At 40.6% G+C, this 14,283-nt stretch overlaps 1 long non-coding RNA gene across 1 annotated transcript; it reads right to left on the reverse strand.

Moving 5' to 3' along the window:
• Nucleotides 1-406: 406 nt before the first annotated feature.
• Nucleotides 407-1,627, reverse strand: LOC119559691. Its single transcript, XR_005220929.1, has 3 exons — nucleotides 1,542-1,627; nucleotides 820-979; nucleotides 407-713 (listed from the first exon to the last, which is right to left on the reverse strand). It is a non-coding gene; the product is annotated as an uncharacterized LOC119559691 (long non-coding RNA).
• Nucleotides 1,628-14,283: the final 12,656 nt, after the last annotated feature.

Below are 14,283 nucleotides of genomic sequence, written 5' to 3' on the forward strand. Positions count from 1 at the left end.
TTATCCCGGTTTTTATATTTATTTTAAATATTTTCATATTTAGTTCCAGTAAATAGAATATTTCATTTGAATGGTTTTTATAGCTAAAATAATTATAGCCCGCCCTCAGACTCAGCATATTTTTATTTGGATTAAATAATTCTCATATTTAAATCAGACTGGGATGAACTTTAATATAAATACGCATTGTATTTAAATTAAATATAATCCCCGTTAAAAGAACTGTACTTTATGTTTGATTTAAATGTATTATTTAAACCATACTATTATGGTGCATATTCAATTTAAACCTTTTATTCTGTAGTTTACAACAAGCGTGATTTATATTTAATAAAGACCCAAATAAGTATGTGTGTTTATTGAAAATAAACGTAAACATATAATCCAAACAATTGTTCTGCTTCAACTCTATTTTTTTACCATGCTAACACGTCATCATTACTTTTGTTTTAAATACATTTGTACTTAACGTAACTCTTAAAATTTATATGATATATATGTATGCATAGAGCAGCTAGTAAAGCGTTCAATGTTTTTTATAATCACACATTTTTGTGTTTTGCCACATTCGTACGCCTGCATGTGCGTACAAAACTTTCCTGCGAGTCCCAGTAGTGATAATTTTTTTCGCTTGTTGGTTCCTTTAATGACGGTCCACGAATTATTAAAGATGACAGATGTGAGCAATACAGTGTAAATGACGTCCTTGTAATCTGTGAATAAGAATATGTTATTAGATTTTTGGTAATGGCATAATTTAGAAAAAGTAAAGCTTACAATAAGATAAAATTTAGAAATGTAAAAAAAATTAAACATTACCGAGTGATACAGTTTTCTGAACTGTCCTTAATAGTTTAAGTCGCTCTTTGTTTTGTATTTGCTCTTCGTAAAAGCAAAAAACCTTTTCCTTAAATGTGTCCCATTTACTAGATAAAATTGTTTCTTTCTAAGGGTACAATATGTTGAAATAAATTTGTATCTATAAGAAAAAGTTAAGTAGTTTTATAATAAGTTTCGAGTAGGTTTTTTTATATAAAGGGATTTAAATAAGACCAAAATATTGTTTAAATTTATTTCGTTTTTAATTTTTAAAAATTTAAAAATTAGTTAGATTTAGAGAAATATCACGTGAAAGAACAAAAAAATATTATAAAGAAATAGGTGAAACGACTGCGACGCCACAGAGCCGAATGCAACGGCAGTAAAGCGTCTTTTTGGCGCCTTTTTAGTGTTTTCCTTCACGTGCATTATACTCCTTTTATCTAGTTTGCGCGGGTTTTCACTTAATTTCCTTTCATATTCTTCATTTCTTTCGCGTATTTTTTATCCACTTCATGTTTATTACACAACCGAATGTCTTTTTTTGTTTTAAATGTAATGCTCTTTTAAGCTTTAATTTCTTCAAATGTATTATCTAAATTATCACGAAATAATAATGCGCACAACAAAGAAGAAACTCAAAAAGGAAAAATGCGACAAAGAAAACGTGGACATGCACATGCCTTAATATTAAGTAATTATTGTATTTTTATTTGACTCACCTTTTTTCTGTACTTTTCACTTTTTTATTACACTTAAATGAACACTTGTCTATCGAGCTCTATTACATCCGATCAGGAGAACCGCTTGCTTCGAAGTGATCGCGGAATTCGCTACAAAGCGGTGTCAAAATATTTCGTATATACATACATACATATGCATGTGTGCAAAAAGGACGGACAAAATCTGTCGCGTGCCGATACTTTACAATAGAGGTCAAAGTAATGGGGAAGAAAATAAGAAAATGTGTACAAATAAGTCCTTAAGTTTAATAGCTTGTATATGTCAATTTAGTAATATTTATTTTATTTTATTATATTTATATATTATAAGAACATATCTTATTGTCAAAACATCGGTACACAATAAATATTTATGTTCTTATGCACATACATATTTTCTTGACCAACAATGTACAAATACGAATGGAAGAAGAAGACACGCTTGCGTTTGCCGTTTTGCTTGTTCATACCCTGCAGTACCATTCAGCGGTTATTGAGCACTCAATCACTGCAAAAAGCTCATCACTGAGCGCTCAGTCAGCGCACAATATGTATGGAACTATGTGCTGAAATTAACATAGGCATGTCCTAGGGTTCATCAGTGCTCAAGAAATAGCACGCATTGAGCGCTTTTTTGAGCACCCCTTTGAGCGCTTTTTTGAGCAGCAAAAAAAGCACACGTTCAGCACATGTTGAGCGCTCGATTGAGCAGCGGAAAAAGCACACATTCAGCACATGTTGAGCGCTCGATTGAGCAGCGGGAAAAGCACACATTCAGCACACGTTAAGCGCTTAGCAGCAAATATAATATATATATATAAATATAATAGTTGTAATTATTTATTTTTATTTATTTGTTTTAAAATTTCAGCACGGGGGTTCCCGGTGTTAGCGGGGTCGTTGGCTCTTCAGCATCTGGGGCTGGCGTTGACTTTTTTATGTGCAACTTAAGTTTTTAACGCACCTCATTGCTTTTTGCAGTGCCTTTTCGGGAGGCTCCGAGGGCTCCACCAGAGCTATTGCATCTAGTATTAGAAGAAAAATTAGTTTAAAAAAAAACAAGACGAGAATAAAACTTACAAACAATAGTTACTTTCAGCCTCAATAAAAACTTACTTAATAAGGCGCGGACGAAATTTGGGTAGACTTTGAGCTTCTTCTTGTTTAATAATGTTTAATATTAATTTTTAACGAATTTTAACCACAAACATAAGTTTTAAGAACAAACATCTCTAATTTTTTGTCCCTGGAACTATGCACTCAATAAGATTTTTAAATTGTTTCACAGATTTATTCATTTGATTATTTAGATGCACCATTTGTTGCTTTTCACGTCAAAAATTAATATTTTTAACAGCTATTTTTTTTCCGCCACGTGTTTTTTTTTGCGAATCTTGTATTTCCCTTATTATACCCGTTACTCGTAGAGTAAAAGGGTATACTAGATTCGTCGGAAAGTATGTAACAGGCAGAAGGAAGCGTTTCCGACCCCATAAAGTATATATATTTTTGATCAGGATCACTAGCCGAGTCGATCTAGCCATGTCCGTCTGTCCGTCTGTCCGTCTGTCCGTCTGTCCGTCTGTCCGTCTGTCCGTCTGTCCGTCTGACCGTATGAACGCTGAGATCTTGGAAACTATAAGAGCTACAATACTGGAATTAGGCATGCAGATTCCTGAGATTCCTGCGCAGCGCAAGTTTGTTTCAAAAGAGTGCCACGCCCACTCTAACGCCCACAAACCGCCCAAAACTGTGGCTCCTACAGTTTTGATGCTAGAACAAAAATTTTAACTGAAATGTATTGTTCTCATCAATACCTACCGACTGACCTAAAAAAAGTTTGCCACGCCCACTTTAACGCCCACAAACCGCCCACAAACTTCAAAAAATCGTAAATATGAACGCGGATATCTCGGAAAATATCAAAGATAGAGGAACGAGATTTCAGATTTAGATTCCGTAGGCTTGAGCGCAGCGCAAGTTTATTACGCGAATATGCCACGCCCACTCCAACGCCCACAAACCGCCCAAGTCTGTGGCGCCCACAATTTTCATGGTAAATAAAAAATTTAAACTGAAATGTATTGGTCTCGTCAATACCTATCGATTGATTTAAAAAAAACTTTGCCACGCCCACTCTAACGCCCACAACGCTTAAATCTGTCTACCGCCGGTAGGTGGCGCATTTGCTGCTTGCATATCTCCATTTTCCTTTGGTCCCTTTAGCTGAGTAACGGGTATCTGATAGTCGAGGTACTCGACTATAGCGTTCTTCCTTGTTTTTAATATAGATTATCTTGTTTTTTACTCTCACTGCTTACAAAAGTATTGTTCTGCTACAGACTTACCTGGGAATAGTTTCTCTTTCACTTTTAAGCCACTTGTATATTTAATATAACAGAGTTAATTGCTTGTACTTTTGCTTGTACTTCTCCTTCACTTAAGTAATCGCAAGTGAAAAGACGAAAAAAGGCGCGTGCCTTCCAGAAAAACAACAAGCAACTACAACAACGGTTCCGCTAATCCGTTGTTGTTCTGTTTTTTTGGCATGTCCCGTTTGGTCTATGCATCTTGCACTTAGAAGCAGGGTATTTATAGACATATCCGACTATGCAAATCGTTACAAAAAATATATTTTTGAAACTTCACATATTAATAAATAATATTAATAAACATATAAATTTTTGTAAGAAATAAAAATAATTTAAAACCCAAACATAATATTTTAGTTGGTTGTTTTAACATTTACTAAAAAATTTCGCATTATTCAAAGGGCAAGGGTGCACAAAAGTCTAGCTATTTTAATTGCTGGGCCTCCTTGCCCCCACACGCATTTCTCCAGCTGAGACATGGCGAGAGAGGGAGAGCCCAAAAGTACTTTTTGTGCGTTCTCTTTGCGGACCCCGACTGAGAGCGCGTCTCTTTGCCGCCGTCGCGCTCAGCTCTGCCGGCGTCGCTGGCTGCTCTGCCGAAGTCGCAGTCGGCTTCGTGATGATTGGGCGCTTAACTCAATTGTGGAACTGCAGGGTATTTATCTCTAATTTGCCTGAATGTATGTAAGTATGCACATTGTGCCGTTGGTTTTAGATTTTGGTTACGGCCCAGCGTTTACAATGCACGCAAATTTTTTTTTTTGGCTAAGCATGTTTTTGTATTTTTAATAGTAAACTTCAAAGCCAAATCTTATGATATAGCTTAAAGCTTTTTTTCTTTTGCAAATTACTAATAATTTAAATTATGTTGTGTATATGGGTCACAAATTTAATACATTTACATACATATGTAATTTGATTTATAATTTACAATTATTTGGTCAAATAAAAATTTTGAAAACGTTCTATATTCAAAATAAAAGAGTAAATATTCCGAACAAATTGAAAAAGTATTTACTCGAAATATAACAAACCATCAAATATACTATGAATTGAACTACTTTTTATAATAATTAAAACCAAGATGGCCACATTGAATTTGAATGTGACTAACTTGTTTTAAATAAAAATCACTTTGAATTGAATACTTACATATTTGACATACGGCTTAAATATGTTTTTTATTTAAATGAAAGGTTTTAATATTTAAAATGACTATGCATGGTAGTAAAAAAAATCAAATAAAAATATTTTTGATTTCACTTCGCGTTTTTTCTACCAGTGTACTTTTCCTACTCTTTTATCACTCCACTTCACAAAAAGGGTGCGAAGGCGGATGCCCAGAATTATAGAGGTATTTCCAAATTGTCGGCAATTCCTAAAGCAATAGAACGTATTTTTACTTCTCATTTGCAACATTTATGTTCCTCGCTAATATCACCGTGTCAGCATGGTTTTGTTAAGCGAAGATCGACCACCACCAACCTTCTTAAATTGTCATCTATTGTAATTAATGGATTTAAGAAAAAATACAGACTGACGTTATATATACAGATTTTAGTAAGCCCTTTGACTCTGTCAACCACTCTCTTCTATTATTCAAATTACATCAGCTTGGGTTTCCATTTAAGCTATTAACTTGGATTTCAAGTTATTTGAATGGTAGGACTCAGAGGGTTATATTCAAGAACGCTGTTTCAAAATTGATCTACGTGACATCTGGAGTGCCTCAGGGTAGTCATTTGGGTCCTTTGCTGTTTACTTTGTTTATTAACGATCTTCCTTCTACCATAAAACATTCTCGTATACTTATGTATGCTGATGATGTTAAGCTTTGTTTATCATATAACGATATAGCGTCGGGTTTCAACTTACAGTCAGATATTGATTGTTTTCAGGGATGGTGTGAGTATAACCTTTTAGATTTGAACTGCCTTAAATGCAACGTTATGACTTTTTATAGGGGTACTCCAACTTTTGTTAGATACTCTCTTCAAAATACGTCACTCGACCGTATATGTATGTATGTATGACTTAGGCGTTTTTCTGGACCCAAAACTTTAATTTGACTGCCACATAATGTCCACTGTCAACAAGGCCATTAGTGTTCTTGGGTTTATAAAGCGTTGGTCAAAAGAATTTGATGACCCTTATACAACCAAATTATTATTTACCTCCCTTGTCTGTCCTATTTTGGAATATTGTTCTTCGGTTTGGAGTCCACAATATCAAGTGCACATTGACCGTATTGAGTCGGTACAAAAAAAAATTCTTCTGTTTGCCCTTCGTAGTTTGAGCTGGGATCAAAACGTAAGGCTACCTTCCTATCATAGTAGATTACTATTGCTTAATTTACCTACACTTGTAAATCGTAGAACAATGCTTGGTACTATTTTTATGCAAAATCTTATTAGAAGTGATATTGATTCTGTAGAACTTTGTATCTTCCTCGCGAACTCGCGAACTCCACCGAAAGTCGACCTTTTAACGGCACAGATTTGGCTCTGCAATTTGAAATGAATCGATAAATGTATGCAAAAACGCGCTGCAACTTATCGAAAGAGTTGAGGAATTTGCAGTTTGATGAACTGTCTATGCAAACGGCCCCAATTAGAGCCACAGAACGGCGATCTGGAAGATCCATTACTGAGTCTAGCAGGGACGGCCAATTTGACGAGCTTTGCAGAAGGAATGGAGGCCCGTAAGCCCAAAGGGAATGTTCCAACAATTCTCTTGGGATACATCCTCGCGATGCGACGTCTGCCGGGTTCAACTTTGTAGGAACGTGATGCCCCTTGCGCAAACAGTTGAGGCAAAAGTGCAACTTCTTTGCTTCTCTATATCAAAGATTCGGACTCAAATTTAAAAATCGAGAATACTTTGGCAAGTAGTGATCCCGTGCATCGCAAAATAAGCATGTCAAATGATTTGAGTTAGTAGCAGAAGCATTAAGTGTATTTTGGTTATATATGTGCAAGTTTTTTTCCACCTGCTGGTGTTTAAGTTACCAAGGCTTGATCCAAGTTTTCCATCATCCTGCACCTCTTTTCCAAAAACGACTCCATAGCATACCAGGTAGACAGCTCAGTGATTGACAAACATTTTCATCCCATTTTTCCCGCGTCCTCTGATCCACTTTCCGAGTGACGATGTGAATTAAAAGTCCATCCAAAATTTGATGCGTATTGGCCAGGGTTCGAATTGCTCGCAAATGCGAATTCATGCAATCGCCCAGCTCCCGAAGACCCTTCGAAGATCCCTTCTTCATGTGCCTGAAAGTGTAAAACTTTATTATCAAATCGATTAACCAGCAAATTCATAGCCTTTTTAATATTAGCATTCGAGGGTTCGAGCGAGCGTATGGTTTCCAGAGCCACGCCGCCCAAACTCGAACGCAAATATTGTAATTTTTCAATGTCGCTTAGCTCATCATCACTTCCGATGACTGTAGTGAAAGTCGCAAGAAAATCCGGACACTCAGAGTAGGATCAATGAAAACGAGCAATTTCCAAATTTGGCAACCGAGGCTTCCTAGATCGAAAAGAAAGATCCGCATTATTAGTGATGTCAATAGATGTTGAATTTACAGCGGTTGAAGCCGGCAATTGTGACTTGCGATGAGCCGCCAAGCCTCGGCTTAGATTCGCCTTCACATCCATGAAGACTTCAGCAAATTCAATCCTATGGTCGCTCGAGATCTCTGCAAAATTCAATCTTTCCAACGATGTCTGACAGAATCAAATGCCTGGTTTAAGGAATTGATCCATTCCCTTCGCGCCACCAAATCAGCTTCGTCAAACTGATTAACCGCATCAGCGTTTAAATAGCATTTCATCGAGCTCATTTGCCGCAAAATAGATTGGGCTTTGACTCGATAGTAGTCGACGTCACTTATGGATTCATTTTGAGCCCGAACCGAGTTTTCCGTATCAGACATTTTTCAATCACGAGGAAGAAAAAAAAATGAAATGAAAATGAAGTAAAATAAAATGTCCGACCGCGTTAGAGGCACAAAACACCCTTTATATATATATATACCCTTTACCGCGAAAACGTGAAGGTTAACAAGCGTCGCCGAGATGCAACGGAACCTTTAACTTTGTTTTGGTTGTTCTTGCCGATAAATTGCCTGCCTAGCAACAGCGGATTATGTAACTGGCAAACGAATGTATGTATGGCTATGTGTACATATATACTCGTATATGTAATATGCGCTATTAACAAAGATTAAATGCGCTTCACTTTGCTAAGAATTATTTGCACAACACAGCTTTGGTGTTTTTTCACAGCGCAAAATGTACAAAAAATCAAACGGCCGGCTGTGCACTTTTATATGCACATATGTATGTATGTTCGTATGATTGTGGCCGAATGCACGATAACGAAACAAAGCGTTTGTTTAAACTATATTAAACAATCGCGAGACCGAGTTGCAGACTCCGATTAAAACTGCTATCACATCGGGGTCACCAAATGTTTATGGGGAAGACAACAAATATGCCACCCTTATATTTATAATTAATAACGCACGAATAGGTTTTATTAAATTGTATAGCGTTTATTCGGAGCGGCAGACGGACTGTGAATGTGTAAAAAGCTTGGCTCCAAGATCTTCATATAGACATAAGCAGGCTTACAAAGTATTTGCTGAATAGATAAGCGACAGCTTTAGTGGTATAAGAAAGAAGGCGACAAAGATAAGCAGAGAGCGCTGCAGGTGCCATCGTACACCTATGCGCGCATGACTAGGCGCTGGCGATCTGCTCCGAACATACTCTCCCCGTTGGAAAAGGTAAGGTTCCAACTATCTCGGAATCGATGGGCGACGGCTCTCTTGATCAGACCCGTAGCTGTACCGCCGGGTATGACTTCCTGGATGCACTCAAGCTGCCATCTCAAGGGTCGAACGTTGTCCTCCTTCAGCAAAACTATGCGTCCAACCTTGCTCCTCTCTTGAAGTAGGGACGAATACTCGCTGCTCCACCTTTTCCAGAAATGTTGCTGCATCTGGGTAACCCGCTGCCATCTGCTGAGGCGGTCTTTGCGGAGATGAGTAATGCCAGGCTCAGGAAACTTAGTGTAGCTGGAACCCTTCAGGAAATGCGCCGGTGTTAGCACCTCAAGGCTTTCAGCATTTTCTGATATTGGACAGAGTGGACGAACGTTAAGGATGGCAGAAGTCTCATATGCAAGAGTTCTTAATTCATCGATGGCTAAGATGGATGCACCGACGACTCTGTAGAAGTGAAATTTAGCTGACTTCACAGCGGCCTCCCATAAACCACCGAAGTGCGGGGCACGCGGAGGGATGAACTTCCAATCGATCCCATCAGCTAAACAGACTGAAGATATCGATGATGTGTGCTGCTCGCTCAAAAAGAGCTCTTTCAGCTCGGCAAGCTCGCTCTTTGCAACGACAAAGTTTGTAGCATTGTCGCTCCAAATGGTACGCGGACTGCCTCTAAGGCTGATGAATCTCCTCAGCGCTGCGATGAAAGAATCCGTCGTGAGATCCTGGACCACTTCCAAATGAGCAGCCTTCGTGGAAAAACAGACAAAGACGGCGATATAGCACTTGTGGGGTGCCTTATTTCTGGCCTCTGCCTTATGATAGAATGGCCCACAATAGTCTACTCCAGTGGTATGAAAAGCTGGATTAGGCTGCACTCTATTTGCTGGAAGGCTACCCATGACGTGCTCCCAAGTAATAGGCTTCATTCGGAAATATCGGACGCATTTGTTGAAAACGCTGGCGACGAACTTGCGGCCTCCAATCGACCAGTACCTTTGCCGTAATGCGGCAAGCAGCGCCTGCGATCCTCCATGCAAATATTTCTCATGATAATAAACGATGATCGCCTTGGTGACTGGATGATTCTTGGGCAACAGTATCGGATGCCTCGTAGCGTAGTCCAAGTTTGCGTTCTAAAGCCTTCCACCCACGCGAAGTAACGCATCGGAGCCGAGTATAGGCCTAAGCGAAACCAGCTTGCTTTTCTGTGGGAACGGTTTGCCCTGGCTAAGATATCCATACTCCTTCGCCAAGTTAACCTGTTGGATGCTCCTCAAAAGAAGTTCAGTTCAAGATTTGATCTTGTGAGGAGTCGTTTGACCCCTCACAAATAGCGCCTACAACATCGGCAGCCAGCGACAACAACATCGGCCGCCAGCGCCAACAACAACAGCAGCTAACAGCTACAACATCGCCAGCGCCAACAGCATCGGCCGCCAGCGCCAACAACAACGCCAGCTAGCATCTACAACATCGCCAGCGCCAACAACAACGCCAGCTAGCATCTACAACATCGACAGCGCCAACAACATCGGTCGCCAGCGCCAACAACAACGCCAGTTAGCGCCAACAACATCGCCAGCGCCAGCAACCTCAGCAGCCAGCGACAACAACAACAGCAGCTAACAACAAAACAAAACCCTCGCGCATAACTTTGTAAAAACTTTGTACAGTTCACTTAATATGTAAGCTTAACCAATAATTGTAAGATTTGTAGTTATATTAGTACCCAAGAATTATCTTAAGCTAAGCTTTCCCCCTCCGCTCTCGCATCAGCAGTAGCCACACACACACCAGGAGAGCAACGAAATATTCACCACGATAAGTGCAGCGCCGCACAGGAGCAAGCGAGAGAGGACATGCGATCGAGGAAGAAAACAACCCCCGAAAATTGGCACGCGCCAAGGGAAGAGCGAGAGAAAAGGAGTACCGAAACTTCGACAAGTGGAAAAAACCCAGAGCAGCCGAAAACTTGAACAAAACGCGGCGGCAAAGCTTGACAGTTCTCTTTTGGAAAAGGCGGTGCACGGAATAAGAAGTGATTTTTGCAAAGGGCGAGCAGGTTCACCTTTGGAAAACGCAGCGCACCGGACCAGAAGTGCGAGAAGCAGGGGACTTTGGAAAACGCAGCGCACCGGACCAGAAATGCGAAAGCAGGGGACTTTTGGAAAACGCAGCGCACCGGACCAGAAGTGCGAGCAGAGCAAATTTGTGTGGACAACAGGAGTCTTTTGCCCTCGGGCTGATACCAAGTGACCCAGGAAGGAGTTTACCTAGACGACCACGAGGAGAGTGTGCCGGCCCAGGACCAGCGGCGGAGCACCCGGAGTCACGCGTGTGTGTGTGCGTGAGAGCGAGACGGGTGAGTGAGTAGAGTGAACCGCATTTTGGCCAGCGAGAGTCCCGTGCAATGAGAAATTTCTCGAAGGCCTCGATGCGGCTTCGCCCAGAGTAGGCTAGAACTTATAAACCATGACCTAACCTAACCCGTTAATTGCGAGCACTGAGGAAAAAAACATGAACCAAGAATTTAAATAAAGAATATTTTCTTACATATCTGAACACAAAATTTGCCGCTGCCATGTTGTTCTTTTTCCCTTTGACTACTTTGATTTCTGATTTGATTTCCGAGCTGACTACACCGAGAGAAAGGGGTGGACCCAACTTTTGGAAACCTGTTGCTCATTAATTAAATAAAAATATTTCTCAGATATTAAAAAATCCAATCAAGCGGGCCACGCATAAATATGAATATTTCCAGACAAATGCCTAGATTTTAGGCCATAAATTCTGCCCTAGGGAAAAGTTGTCCCCATAATCGATCCCCTCTCTCTCGGCCTTCTCGTAGCGAATGCTATGAGCCAGGCCCAAATGCGCTTTACCGCTGACGCTTTTCACTCTGCTACAGACACCGAATAAACTGTTTCTCTCACTCCGTACCCCGGTGGCTGGCACTCTACATCTCACGCCAGCCAACCGATTTTCGTCTTAGACCTTTTTGTCTCATATCTTTACAAATATTTTCGGTGAAGAGACCCTGGCGGGACTGAGTATATCCCAGCCTACGAGACTTCTTTACAATCTCCTCCACCGAAAGTCGACCTTTTAACGGCGCAGATTTGGCTCTGCATTTTGAAATGAATCGAAAAATGTATGCAAAATCGCGCTGCAACTTATCGAAAGAGTTGAGGATTTTGCAGTTTGATGAACTGTCTATGCAAACGGCCCCAATTAGAGCCACAGAACGGCGCTCTGGAAGATCCTTTACTGAGTCTAGCAGGGACGGCCAATTTGACGAACTTTGCAGAAGGAATGGAGGCCCGTTAGCCCAAAGGGAATGTTTCAACAATTCTCTTGGGGTACATCTTCGCGATACGACGTCTGCCGGGTTCAAGTTTGTAGGAACGTAATGCCAAGACATTGGTTTCGTCATCACCTGAATTTTCGCGATTCTGTTTGATACGAAAACGTTAAACTCCCTCGGAGGTTGCCGAATCCACGCCAACACAATAGACGAGTCCGACCAGCAATGAAAGGTGCAATCGAAATCTATTGCTTCCTTGGCGTTAACGATTAGCGTTGCGGAAAGTTCTAATCTTGGAATTGTTAAGGCCTTCAATGGAGCTACCCTTGACTTGGCACAGAGCAGATGGACTTTCGATTCTCCATTGGTCTCCGATCGCAAGTATAAACACGTTCCATAAGCTGACATGCTAGCATCGCAGAATCCATGCAACTCAACGGAAGCCCTTGGTTGCAGTACGAATCGTGGGAACTTTAAGTTCTGTACGACCGATAACTGTGAGGTTAACTCCCCCCCCATGACGAAAGAATGGGCTCTGACAGTGCATCATCCCAATCCACGTTCGCACTCCATAGAGATTGCAGAAAAATCTTAGAATAGAATAGGAGTTATTAAACCAAGTGGATCATAGAATTTGGCAATCGTTGACAATGCAACCCGCTTAGTGGGTCGTTGATTGGTTGGCAGTTGAGAAAAATGAAATAGGAGTTGATCAGAAGATGGATCCTAGACTAGTCCCAATGCCTTGGCGACATCCGATCCATCGTGAAATTTGATTAACTGCTCCTTGTCGCATTCAGACTCTCCTTCCAGGGCTGCTGACTCATTCGAACACCATTTGCGAATTGGAAAGTGGCCTCGCGACAGTAGTTCCTTCACCTGACGACGAATTTCTCTCACCTCCTCAACTGAGTCCCCACCAGATATTAAATCATCCACATAGAAATCTCTACGAACAATTTTTGTTCCAATACGAAATAATTCCTCCTCATCGTAAGCGAGTTGATGCATGGCTCTTATAGCCAAGAAGGCAGCTGGCTTGGTTCCATAAGTCACCGTGTTCAATTTAAAAACACTCAACTCTACCGTGGAGCTCTCTCTCCAAACGATGCACTGCAAGAAATCATCCGGGTACGAAACACGCACGCAACGGTACATCTTGCAGATATCTCCACAAAGGGCAACTTTAAAAAATCGAAAGCGAAGCAGTATATTGAAGATTTTTTGTTTAATTGTTGGTCCTGCCAGAAGTAAGTCGTTCAGAGAGCTACCAGAAGTTGTTTTAGCAGATCCATCAAAAACGACACGAAGCTTCGTACTTGTGCTCTCCTGCTTATGTACGCAATGGTGGGGCAAAAAGAATTGTGTTTCTGACGCTTCCTTTGTTACAAGAGACATGTGACCTAGATCAATATACTCCCTCAAAAATGCTGAATACTGATCTTTCAGGGCTGGGTTTAGCTTCCAATCTCTTGAAACGACAACGAGCCAAGCAATAAGAATCACCTAAAGATTCAAATCCGGAAGTGGACAAGAGACGAACAGAGTATTGGGCGTTCCCAAGTCTAATGCAATTTTCAGTGAAAAGTTGCTCACATCGCAAGTCTTCCGGCAATAAAGATGGCTTAGACGAAGTGAAGTCCTCAATTTCCCAAAATCGCTTTACTATGGAGGCAAGTGTGTCATCGGAATAATCAGCTGGGTCCTTGATGCTGGCTTGTAAAACCGTTTTATGAGTTGGCATGTTCGATGATAACCCTCCAGAGACTATCCAACCAAGCTTGGTGTTCTGAAGAGTTGACAAAGCCCTATCCAAATTAATTTGTCCCATAGAAATTATTTCGAAAAACAACCCAGCGCCGAGTATAAGGTCAATTCGTTGTAATTGATTGAAATAAAGGTCAGCGAGTGAAATGTTTTGCGGTATCCTCCATGATGTTGCATTTATATTGAAATGGGGTTGATAATCAGTAATACTGTGAGTCACAACCGCTGTGAATGCCGCACGATAGCTTGCATCCCGTGATTGCCGAATCTAAAATTGCTCGGCAAGGCATGAATGCTCCAATTCTATTTCTAACGTAGATAATAGCAGTTGGAAGCAACACAGCAAGCAACAGTCGATCGGCAAATTTTTTAAGGTTTTGGGTGGAGGGCTTGGTAAATGATGATCATGATGCGATGATGTATGCGAACATGATACTAATGCTGATGAAGTAGATGGTAATGGCTGAGGGCTCGAGGATAGATCGCATGATGGAGATGAAAATGAGG

Source organism: Drosophila subpulchrella, unplaced genomic scaffold, assembly GCF_014743375.2.
Source record: "Drosophila subpulchrella strain 33 F10 #4 breed RU33 unplaced genomic scaffold, RU_Dsub_v1.1 Primary Assembly Seq31, whole genome shotgun sequence".
NCBI classification, from domain to species: domain Eukaryota; kingdom Metazoa; phylum Arthropoda; class Insecta; order Diptera; family Drosophilidae; genus Drosophila; species Drosophila subpulchrella.